This window comes from Taudactylus pleione, unplaced genomic scaffold (assembly GCF_031769625.1).
Source record: "Taudactylus pleione unplaced genomic scaffold, aTauple2 ptg000637l, whole genome shotgun sequence".
Taxonomy (NCBI): Eukaryota; Metazoa; Chordata; class Amphibia; order Anura; family Myobatrachidae; genus Taudactylus; species Taudactylus pleione.
In genome coordinates this window covers 168,732-179,871 of record NW_028285039.1, presented here as the reverse complement: position 1 = coordinate 179,871, position 11,140 = coordinate 168,732, and the positions used below count along the sequence as shown (strand labels likewise).

Sequence of the window (11,140 nt, the reverse complement as noted above, 5' to 3'; positions counted from 1 at the left end):
TGTACAGTACAATATAGTATGACCACATGCAATTAGCAAAAATGTAGAAAAAAGCTGAAACATACAATGCCACATATAAATAATAAACAACATTAAGATCAATAAATAGTATATTAAATTTTAGCACAAAGTCTGTTTTCCTTGTTGGCATTCTCTTACACATAATCAATTTCTAGAGGTTTCTGAGGTCTTTGGGATATAACTATCACCTTCTGCTATCTGGTAGGAAAATAAGCAGATTCTACACCCATTTTTTCAGGGGATTTTTGTGAGTGCGGGATTCAAATTGTAAAGATAAACTTATTACTGCTCATCCAAAAACCACAAAAATGAATTTACTTTATACTATGACTTGAAGTTCATCTTCCTTGCTTTTTGGTCAGCAAATTTGTCAATGATGTTATCTAATTGAAGGTTCTTTGCCCTCTCATTTTTGATGGATAATATTGCTAATCCTTGAAGTCTTTCTTGTCCATTTGCGAGGCATAGGTAATTTTAAAATATTTTAAGTGTTGAGAATGAATGTTCAGCAGTTGCTACTGTTACTGGGATGGACAGAAACAAGATAATAGCTGTACATACTTCTGGAAAACTTGATGACAAAACACTATTCTCAGTAATGAGTAACTTTGTCAAATCTTCCACTGTAGATAACTTAGAAATTTCTGGTTTTAAGCATGCTCTGAAAGCAATCTATTGCTCTGACAAAGACCCAGTAAAGTCTTTACTGAAATATTAGCTGGTCAGCATCCTCATAGAGCTGGTCATCTGTTGCTGTCACAAGTGTGCTTGGTAGAATCACTTTAAACTTTTTGACAGTGGCATCCAGACTCTTGAAATGATTAGACAGTTGTGCCACAATTATATCCAAACAACCACAGAAAATATTTACTTTAACTGACGAATTATTTTTCCAAAAACCGCTCCAAAATTGTCGGTTTCTTTTATGATTGAATTAGGTCACGAACATAATTTTAAACATCACTATTTTATTTGAAAAAAATATTTTTTAAAAACACAGTATACCATAAAAATAACAATATTTATATTATACTGTAGTGATGGCCATTGATGGCTGTACCATCGATGGTTCAACCATCGTTAGAAGCCATCAATTGTTTTGCGATTGGTCGAGGAGATCTGTGTAGACCACAACTGCCGATGTTTCCTAAACATCGATTGAGGGTTGCAAATCACCGATGGTCGGCTGCCATCCCTAATCAGAGGCTCTGCGATATCCATCGATATATATATATATATATATATATATGCTCCTGCATACACACACACATTATATATATATATATATATATATATATGTACATATGTGTACATATACTATATGTATATATATACATATATATGTATTTATATATTCACATATACATATATATAAATATATATATATTTATACTGTCAGGTCCATAAATATTGGGACATTGACAGAATTTTCATATTTTCTCCTCTATTCACCACCACAATGGTTTTGAAATGAAACAAACAAGATGTGCTTTAAATGCAGACTTTCAGATTTAATTTGAGGGTAATAACATCCAAATCGGGTGAACGGTGTAGGAATTACAACAGTTTTAATATGTGCCTCCCACTTTTTAAGGGGCCCAAAGTAATGGGACTATCAACTCAAAAGCTAGTTCATGGACAGTTGTGGGCTATTCCCTCGTTATTTCATTATCAATTAAGCAGGTAAAAGTTCTGGAGTTGATTCTAGGTGTGACATTTGCATTTGGAATCAGTTGCTGTCGACTCTCAATATGAGATCCAAAGAGATGTCACTATCAGTGAAGCAAGCTATCATTAGGCTGAAAAATCAAAACAAACCCATCAGACAGATAGCAAAAACATTAGGTGTGGTCAAATCAACTGTTTGCAACATTCTTAAAAAGAAAGAACGCACCAGAGAGCTCAGCAACACCAAAAGACCCGGAACACCACGGAAAACAACTGTGGTGGATGACAACAGAATTATTTCCCTGGTGAAGAAAAACCCCTTCACAACAGTTGGCCAAATCAAGAACACTCTCCAGGAGGTAGATGTATATGTGTCAAAGTCAACAATCAAGAGAAGACTTCACAAGAGTGTATATAGAGGGTTCACCACAAGATGCAAACCATTGGTGAGCCACAAAAACAGGAAGACCAGATTAGAGTTTGCCAAACAACATCTAAAAAAGCCAATACAGTTCTGGAACAACATTCTATGGACAGATGAGACAAAGATCAACTTGTACCAGAGTGATGGGAAGAGAAGAGAAGGAAAGGAACTGCTCATGATCCAAAGCATACCACCTCATCAGTGAAGCATGGTGGTGGTAGTGTCATGGCGTGGGCATGTATGGCTGCCAATGGAACTGGTTCCCTTGTATTTATTGATGATGTGACTGCTGACAAAAGCAGCAGAATTAATTCTGAAGTGTTTCAGGCAATATTATATGCTCATATTCAGTCAAATGCTTCAGAACTCATTGGACGGCGCTTAACAGTGCAGATGGACAATGACCCGAAGCATACTGCAAAATCAACCAAAGAGTTTTTTAAGGCTAAAAAGTGTAATGTTATGCAATGGCCAAGTCAATCCCCTGACCTGAATCCGATTGAGCATGCATTTCACTTGATGAAGACAAAACTGAAGGGAAAATGCCCCAAGAACAAGCAGGAACTGAAGACATTTGCAGTAGAGGCCTGGCAGAGCATCACCAGGGATGAAACCGAGCGTCTGGTGATGTCTATGCATTCCAGACTTCAGGCTGTAATTGCCTGCAAAGGATATGCAACAAAGTATTAAAAATTGAAAGCTAGATTTAGGATTGTTTAGCTTGTCCCATTACTGTTGGCCCCTTAAAAAGTGGGAGGCACATATAGAAACCGTTGTAATTCCTACACCGTTCACCTGATTTGGATATAATTACCCTCAAATCAAATCTGAAAGTCTGCAGTTAAATCACATCTTGTTTGTTTCATTTCAAAGCCATTGTGGTGGTGAATAGTGACCAAAATATGAAAATTCTGTAAATTTCCCAATATTTATGTACCTGACTGTATATACACATTATATATATATATATATATATATATATATATAATAATTGTTCATAATATATTGCCCGATCACCGTGGCCAGCAGTGACCAGGACACATGGGGACGGGAAGGCGGAGCTGAGGCCGTAAAAGAGTGGGTGGGGGCGCAGGGTTACATGGCTGCAGCCGTGGCTACCAGAGCCGCTGCTGCTGCTCCTACAGTGATCATACTGATCACTGTGTTCAAGAGCCGCAGCGGGAGGGTGTCCTGCTAGCGGCCCAGAGACATAGGGGCGGCGGCTACCAGAGCCGCTGCTGCTGCTACCAGATCTGCCGCTGCTTCTGCTCATACACACACACTGATCTCATTGATCACTAGTCCAGAGCTGCAGTGGGTGGGTGTCCCGCTAGCGGCCCGGAGACATAGCAGTGGCGACAGCTACCAGAGCCGCCGCTACTGCTTCTGACTGTCTGGCAGCCTGATCACTGTCACAGCAGCAGCCGTGGCTACATGAGCCATGGCTGCTGCTTCTAGGGGGGTGCCACCGGGGCCCAATAACTGTGGCTAGCAGTGATCGGGACACAAAGGAGGAGGAGGCGCAGATGTAGAGGGACAAGCAGGTCCCTCTGAGGTGGGCAGCTGCTGGGAGTTAACTGTGTTTCTGACTTGTCGTATCAGATACGACCATGTCAGGGAAAGCCCACTCTGGTATGGTCGTATCTGATACGACCATGCCAGGCAAGTGGTTAAAGGATCTTTCTGGATCATTTAGCCTTTCATCCTCACATAACTCATCAAATATTTTTTTTACTTTTATTCTCCTTTTGGGTGCAAACTTGGCCTCCACATTCCACTGTTCAGACTTGTTTATAGCAATAATTTTAGCTTCTTCAACATTGTTTCTAAACATCGTCAGTGACTCTGTTGCATTGCAAATTAACTTTGCAGCATTTTCTAAGTGTGTTTGTTTGGACTGTAGGTATTTAGAAACAGAATTGACTGTTTTAACAATCTTCTTTTGAAGTACTATCTGTACTAGAAACTCAATAAATCCTAGCATTTTGTTCAAAGCAGCAGCTTCATTACATTCATCTTTATTCTTGCTGAGAAGAATTATTCTTATAAGTGCCTTCATTATGTCCTTATAATGGAATCTCAAAGCAGTAAGAGAATCATTCCTTGAAGACCAACGCGTTTGACATAATCTTTTTAAAGTAACATTGCAGCCAATCTCAGCGTCAGAGAGAGATGCCAACTCTGACAACATGGCCCATTGTTTAACACTATGGCCAAAGAAAGCGTACACTCTTTCAAGCACAGCACAGAACTGTTTTATTTTAGGTACAATGTACCCTGAACACAGTCATTTAATGCAAGATTTAAATTGTGGGCAGCACAATGTACATATTCTGCACTAGGTTCTCGCTGAGATATTCTTACCTGCCCTCCTGCATACACACCGCTCATATTTGCTGCCCCATCATACTCTTGCCCACGGCACTTTGATAATTCTAAACCTTTTCCTTAAATACAGTTGACAATTTCATTCTCAAGGCCAGCAGATGATTAATCAGATGCAGCATGAAACCCTAAAAAGGAGCATATAAAAGGATAGCAGCTCTATAATGAGTAAATCACAATAGTATGCAAATAAAATATAATAAACATTTAATATACATAAATATAAAATATTTAGAAATTCTCAAATGTACAAATGACACTAAAAATGAGCAGTGAAAATTATGAGCAGTAGCACTTGCCTCTATCCAACAAGTGCCACCCCAGGACACCTATACTAGCCTGGACAAGCCTTCCGGTAACCGTTGGACCTTTATTCAGGAATATCTTGTACACAGCCTGTGGATCCAAAACTATACAAAAAACATCCTATCCACACCATGGACTTCTGAGGGCTCCAAGTGCAGCATATGGAACTGTGGCCCTGATTCAGAGCTGGACACTTTGACCAGAGCGCTCGCTCTGAATCAGGGCCGTCCTATTTAAATTTGGAGAAGCCTTTTGGACGCTCGCATAGCTGTGGGTTACCACCCGCAGCTTATGCGAGCGTCCATGATGATGGTCGTGATGGTCAAGACCATCGCGACCATCGGGCTTGCGACGAGACCCTGCGGTAGGGTCTCGCTGCCGCAAGCCCTGGAGTGATTTTGGCTCTAAGAGCCAAAATCACTCCCACTGACATCACTTGTGATGTTAGTGGGGCCGGACCCAGACGGTAGGTGTTCCCATGGGAACGCCTCCGTCTGGCAGCCACGCCCCCGAAATGCCCACCAAAGGGGCGTGCTGTCAATCACCATCAACAGCACGCCCCCTTTGGTGCGAGACCCTGAGTGATAGCTTGGCTGTCGCTATGCGAGTCTCGCGCATGCGCACGATGGAGCTCCCTCCGTCGTGCGCATGCGCATTTGGGTACCATCAACCCACTTGTGAGCGTCCTCCGCTCATGAGCGGGTCTGAATGAGACCCTGTATGCCAATAGGACCAGACCTCTATTGATGCTAGGACTTGTTAACTATTGTTGGATTTAACACACTTTTCTCCGAGTGAGACTGTCAATATTTGGCATTTATTGTCCGGAGGCATACACAGGAACAGGCAATATACTTTGAAATTGCTGGAAGAGGCCAAAACACTTAATTTCCTACTGCTCATAATTTTGAGTGGTCATTTATAGTGTCATTTGTACATTTGAGAATTTTGAAATATTTTATATTTCTGTATATTAAAAGTTTATTATAAAAAGTCCAGGTAGTGATAACAGAAGGCAGTGCAATATTCCAGGTCTTTTGAAGCTGAAAATGAATTGTGGCTGAAGAAATAATGTCCAGAGGAAGGTGCGAGTGGGGGCAAGGTACAGGGTAACAGCTGACACAGGTACTCAGGCAATGGGGAAGGCAAAAGGAGGAGGCAGTGGGAGTCCAGAAGGGTAAGGAGTAGGTTAGGTGAAGCAGGCTGAGGCAGAGATCCAACAGGCAGGCGGACAACCTCAGGAACTCTCTCTCAGCTTGCGCTGAGAAACATGTTGCACTGGCAATGCAAGGGAGCTCTGAACTTCCTTTTATACCCAGCACCCAGCCGTGAGTGTGCATGTGACATGCCAGTATTGGGCAAATAATTCACATGGACAAAAGCAAGATGGTGGCACCCATACTGGAGTGGAACGGAAGCACCGCCAGGCCTACCCAGCACAGAGTGACAACATGCCCACACAGGACCGCGCACAGCCAATGCTCCCCACCAGGCACCAGCACCACCACCAGATGCCCCGCCACAACATCCGCACAGGTAACACCCGCCAAGCACCATGCCGAGAAATCCTGGTCGTGACTGTATTAGTATAATTACCACCACCCATCGGGATCTCCTACCATCAGGTTTTTACTGTCGGGATTTGAAACAGTGGCTGTTCAGCTGTTGGGATTTCAATCCCATTCCCCTAAATAATCATTCCAAACAGCGTAACAGAAGACTCAGTTCACTTCTCTGTGCTGCTGCTGCAGGACCCTGCTTCTTACACTATACAACTCAGTTTGTTCCTTCCTGTTGCCTCCATTCCCCAGTATTTATTTTATATATTTATCAAGGGGCCCAGACCATGCACTCAGTAATGGTTGGCCAAGCTTCTAAGCATGGGCCCCTACTACTGCATTCCCCCTGGGTAGTGACATGATATGAGGTTCCTTTGAGTTTTGTCCTCTTAGACCTCCATAGCTTTTACAATATATCAAGTTTTATACATAAACACAGACTGAACACAATTTTGGTAAGTTAGTGCCCCGACACCCAAACAAAGGGAATATTTATTTCCTCTTGTTCATTTATATACTCAATTCTACTCTCATGGGAGAACCTCCACTTTATTTATTTTACCCATGATGGAATTAATTTTCCAGTGGAACAATTTAGCTATTTTTCAACTATTTATAGGTTACTGTCTGACTGTACCAGGCTCTGCCCAGCTTTTCTCCCCTCCCCCTCCCCTGTTTATTAAATACAGTCTCTGCCCTGCTACCCAGCCTTTTTTTCCACCACCTCACTCCAGTCCTCCCCCAGTCATAAAATCCAGTGCCTGTCCAGACTTCTGCTATCCACAGCCCAGCCTTTTTTTTTACCACCTCACTCTCCCCGATCATTAAATCTAGTGTCTGTCCTGACTCCTGCTGCCCGCTGCCCAGCCTTTTTTTTCACCACTTCACTCCAGTTCCCCCCAAGTCTATAAATCCAGTGTCTGTCCTGACTCCTGCTGCCCACAGCCCAGCCTTTTTTTCTCCACCTCACTCCAGGCCTCCCCAGTCATTAAATCTAGTGTCTGTCCTGACTCCTGTTGCCCACAGCCCAGCCTTTTTTTCACCAGTCCCCCCCAAGTCTATAAATCCAGTGTCTGTCCTGACTCCTGCTGCCCACAGCCCAGCCATTTTTTTTACCACCTCACCCCCCCAATCATTAAATCTAGTGTCTGTCCTGACTCCTTCTGCCCACAGCCCAGCCTTTTTTTCTCCACCTCACTCCAGGCCTCCCCAGTCATTAAAACCAGTGCCTGTCCTGACTCCTGCTGCCCACAGCCCAGCCTTTTTTGTCCAAAAAGAATGATCAGAATACAAAGGACAGTAATGCTACTAATAATAATATTATAATTGTAGTTGTGTGGTTCAGTTCAGATCAGTTTTGGGGTTCCGAAAATAAATGAGTCCTGGCTTGGGTCTGCTGTAAGTTCGAACCTATATTTAAAATCCGAATCTCGAGTTTTGGATTGCAAATAAACAGATCCGAATTAAATGATTTTAGTTGTTTTTATCAGTTGTAAAAAATCCAAAACCAAAATTGAATGCTGGGCCTGATTCGTTACGGATTGCATCTTTGAATGCAATTGCAAATGCAGTCTAACTGCGATGACATGCTAATCCACTGCGATCACTATGCCATTGCAGCACAACATAAGAATGCCCACCTTACCTTACACACATCCGTAAAGTTTAGCAAGACTGCAAAACCAAAACCATATTTAACATTGAGTACCATCGCAGCATCACACACACTAGCACAAGCTCTGACCTTACTCAGAAATTGCTAACCACATTGCACGCTTTGAGTACTCAAGCTGCTTATGGCATCACAGTAAATATTTTCTGTACACTCCTGCACTGGAATGCCCTTTGTTTCGCCGACCACCCCCCCATCACCACCCCAAAACCCAAAATGGTACCTCTTGTTAATCACTCTGTGATGGGTCTGCGTAGTGACTGGGATCACAGTCCCTATTGCAGTGGCATCTTCGCAGAAGGCAACAATCGGCCGATTGCATGCGTAATCGCAATTCCGATCCTTGCTTAATCAGGCCCACTGTATGAACCAAAACACTTGATGGTGGTTTTGCCAAAACCAAACCAAAACACTGGGGTCCGTGCACATCTCTACTTATAATAAAACTGTTAGTTCAAAGTTGATGCCAACTTATAGGTAACAAATTTCACAGGAAAATTGCTAAGAAAAAGAAGCACATACTCTCCTTGTTAAAGATATAGGTCAATGTTTTGATATCTGAATGACATTTACTGTTTGTAAAATAAGTACATTCCATCAACAAATTCCTTTTTTGCTTTAGAGAATTTAATGACTTCATGTATAGTGATTACATCAAAATATATCAGAGACCCAAGACTCTTAAAAAGAAGTGATCAGGAAGCTCTAATACCAGCTGGTCAGCACCCAACTGGTCATCAGAAACTAAACCATCTTCTTTGTGAAAATAAGGTGTCTAGTATCAAAGGAGGCCAGTAATGAGGATGTTGTGTGCTGTGAAAATATTATCAGTGAACCATCACTGTGCTTAAGTTTTGAGGAAAGGCATTTTTCTGACTATTTCATACCTAAAGAACAGTTAATGAAGACATTAAAGAAGTTTTCATCATTCTTATCATTTCATAAAAAGTACAGAAATTCAAAGTCTTTACAAAAGTAATCTAATGAGGAAAAAGCAGCACTTTCTAGAAAGCTGTGCACATATGGTGATCTGCTGTGCGGTTTATGGCTATCATTCTTGCTTCCCCTTTCAAATGATTTTTTGACGGACAATTGATGAAAACTAGAATTACTCTGGATCTCCTTCTTAAATGATCTACCCTTAGCATCCACAGATTCCTCTTGGAAATTATGGATTGCATGACAGGGAGCCAGATTACATTTGATTCAATGTTACATGACAACTTCGAGCTACTTAAAGCTGACCCTGATGAGGCGAATGTTGAGAGTGTCGGCAGTATATATTGCATTAGCAATTGAATTATGCTGCTGGTAGTTGTTGCTGGACTGCTTATTTCACTTTAATTCACTTTCAATTTTTGTGATGAACAACAGCTGCAAATGACATATTAGTGAGGAGGTGCCTAGATCACAAGTTCCCAAATGCGGACCTCAGGGCACCCCAACAGTTCAGATTTTTGAAAGTGGTTGAGCACAGAAGGGTAAATTTAATTGACTTTCTACCTTACATTATTTAGGTGTAATAAAGTCTGTAGATGGCTTGACAACCATTGTCTTGGTTGGGCTAGAAATAGTCAAATAGTTCCACACTGAACTATGAATGTTGTGGTCTTTTGGTAAGGCATAACAACATTGTACTCATGGGCATGAAGTGGAACGTTTTGTGTTCTGCTTTTAGATCAGTTGTATTACTGACCATTAGTAAATCTGTGAATTCTATTATTTTCTAGTGGAAAAATTGATTGCTGGTTGAAGTTTTATAGTGTTCTAAAGGAGGGTTTTTTGCCATTTTCCTGTCGGATTTGACTTTAGTAAATATTCAGTTTGCAAATTCGAAGGAAAATCGACCAAAACACCAAACCGCCTTTAGCAAATTTTCCCCTTAGTCTCTAGTTTATTATAATAATTTAAAGACAAGTCTGGTTAGCTAGGTAACATGTTATACATGACTGTAGATGCATGCAATGCAATTGAGAATGCTGGTGCAGTCCACAAACCAGGGCATAGGAGTTACTGTGGTTTCTGGATCTGAGTCCTGACTCTGAAGAGGAATCAAAGATCACTGGCAGACTGTGGTGTTTAAATGTCATTTCCAACACAAGTGTCAGAGTTGCAGAGCAGCCAGTCAATGGATGTCTGTAACTATTGACAGCGATCCATTGCCTATATGTGCAAGTGTCAAATGGCCGATGAGCATCCTTACAGTGTCCTTATAAGTGATCTAAAAACTGTAAGAAATTATGTTTAACCTGTATCACTTGGGATTGGATTATGTGATAAAAAAAATCCAGCAAGATCCGATATTTCTGGGAAAATGGTGTTTTGTCATGTAGCAAGGTCTGATTTTGCAGTACAGATTCGAGGCATGACTCTGTAGTACTCAGTATCCGTAACTTCAGTTCTGTCTAATTTCACCAAGTCCGAACCACTCATCTCTAGTATCTGCACCCAGAGCCGTAACTAGACTTTTTGGTGCCCTGTGCCAGAAAGAGCATTGGCGCCCCCCTCATTTATCAAAGGGACATAATGCACCCAGAAAAAGAGAATGGCCTCAAGGTAAGGGCATGGGAAGAGTTAGGGGAGGCCAGGAGATGCTGGGGATGAAATAAGAGTAAGCTACAAGTGAGAATGATAATAAACAGAAATCTGACAGGCCCAAACAGCACCCCCTGACCTGTGGTGCCCTATGCGATGGCTCCGGTCACACTACCCCAGCTACGGCCCTTTCTGCACCTGTTGCTGGTCCCAAACAAAGTAAGCATATCATAGGCTATAGTATATGGGTTATTTATTTCCCTCACTTTAGGAATACATTTCCTTTCAAGAATGATAGTTTAACTTTTTCCAGTAGCCAAAATATTACTTTTAATCTTGCTCTTCATTGGAAAATGCCTTATGGGTTTCATTACAATATGAGTTGTCCAGTGCATTGCCACTCCATTTAACCCCATTGTTGCCAGCATTCATTAGGTGATGAGGGGTACTAGTGTGATTGTGAATAACATAAATCATATATCAGAGATAATGCAATTACTGATCTATTTGGAATTAAAGTTTCTTTTAAATTAATCTACAAGCAGTGATTGGACCATCTCTTGACTACAG

At 41.6% G+C, this 11,140-nt stretch overlaps 1 pseudogene; it reads right to left on the bottom strand.

The window, feature by feature from the left end:
• Positions 1-345: 345 nt before the first annotated feature.
• On the bottom strand, positions 346-4,097 carry LOC148479095 (zinc finger MYM-type protein 1-like; annotated as a pseudogene).
• Between the last annotated feature and the right edge of the window lie 7,043 nt (positions 4,098-11,140).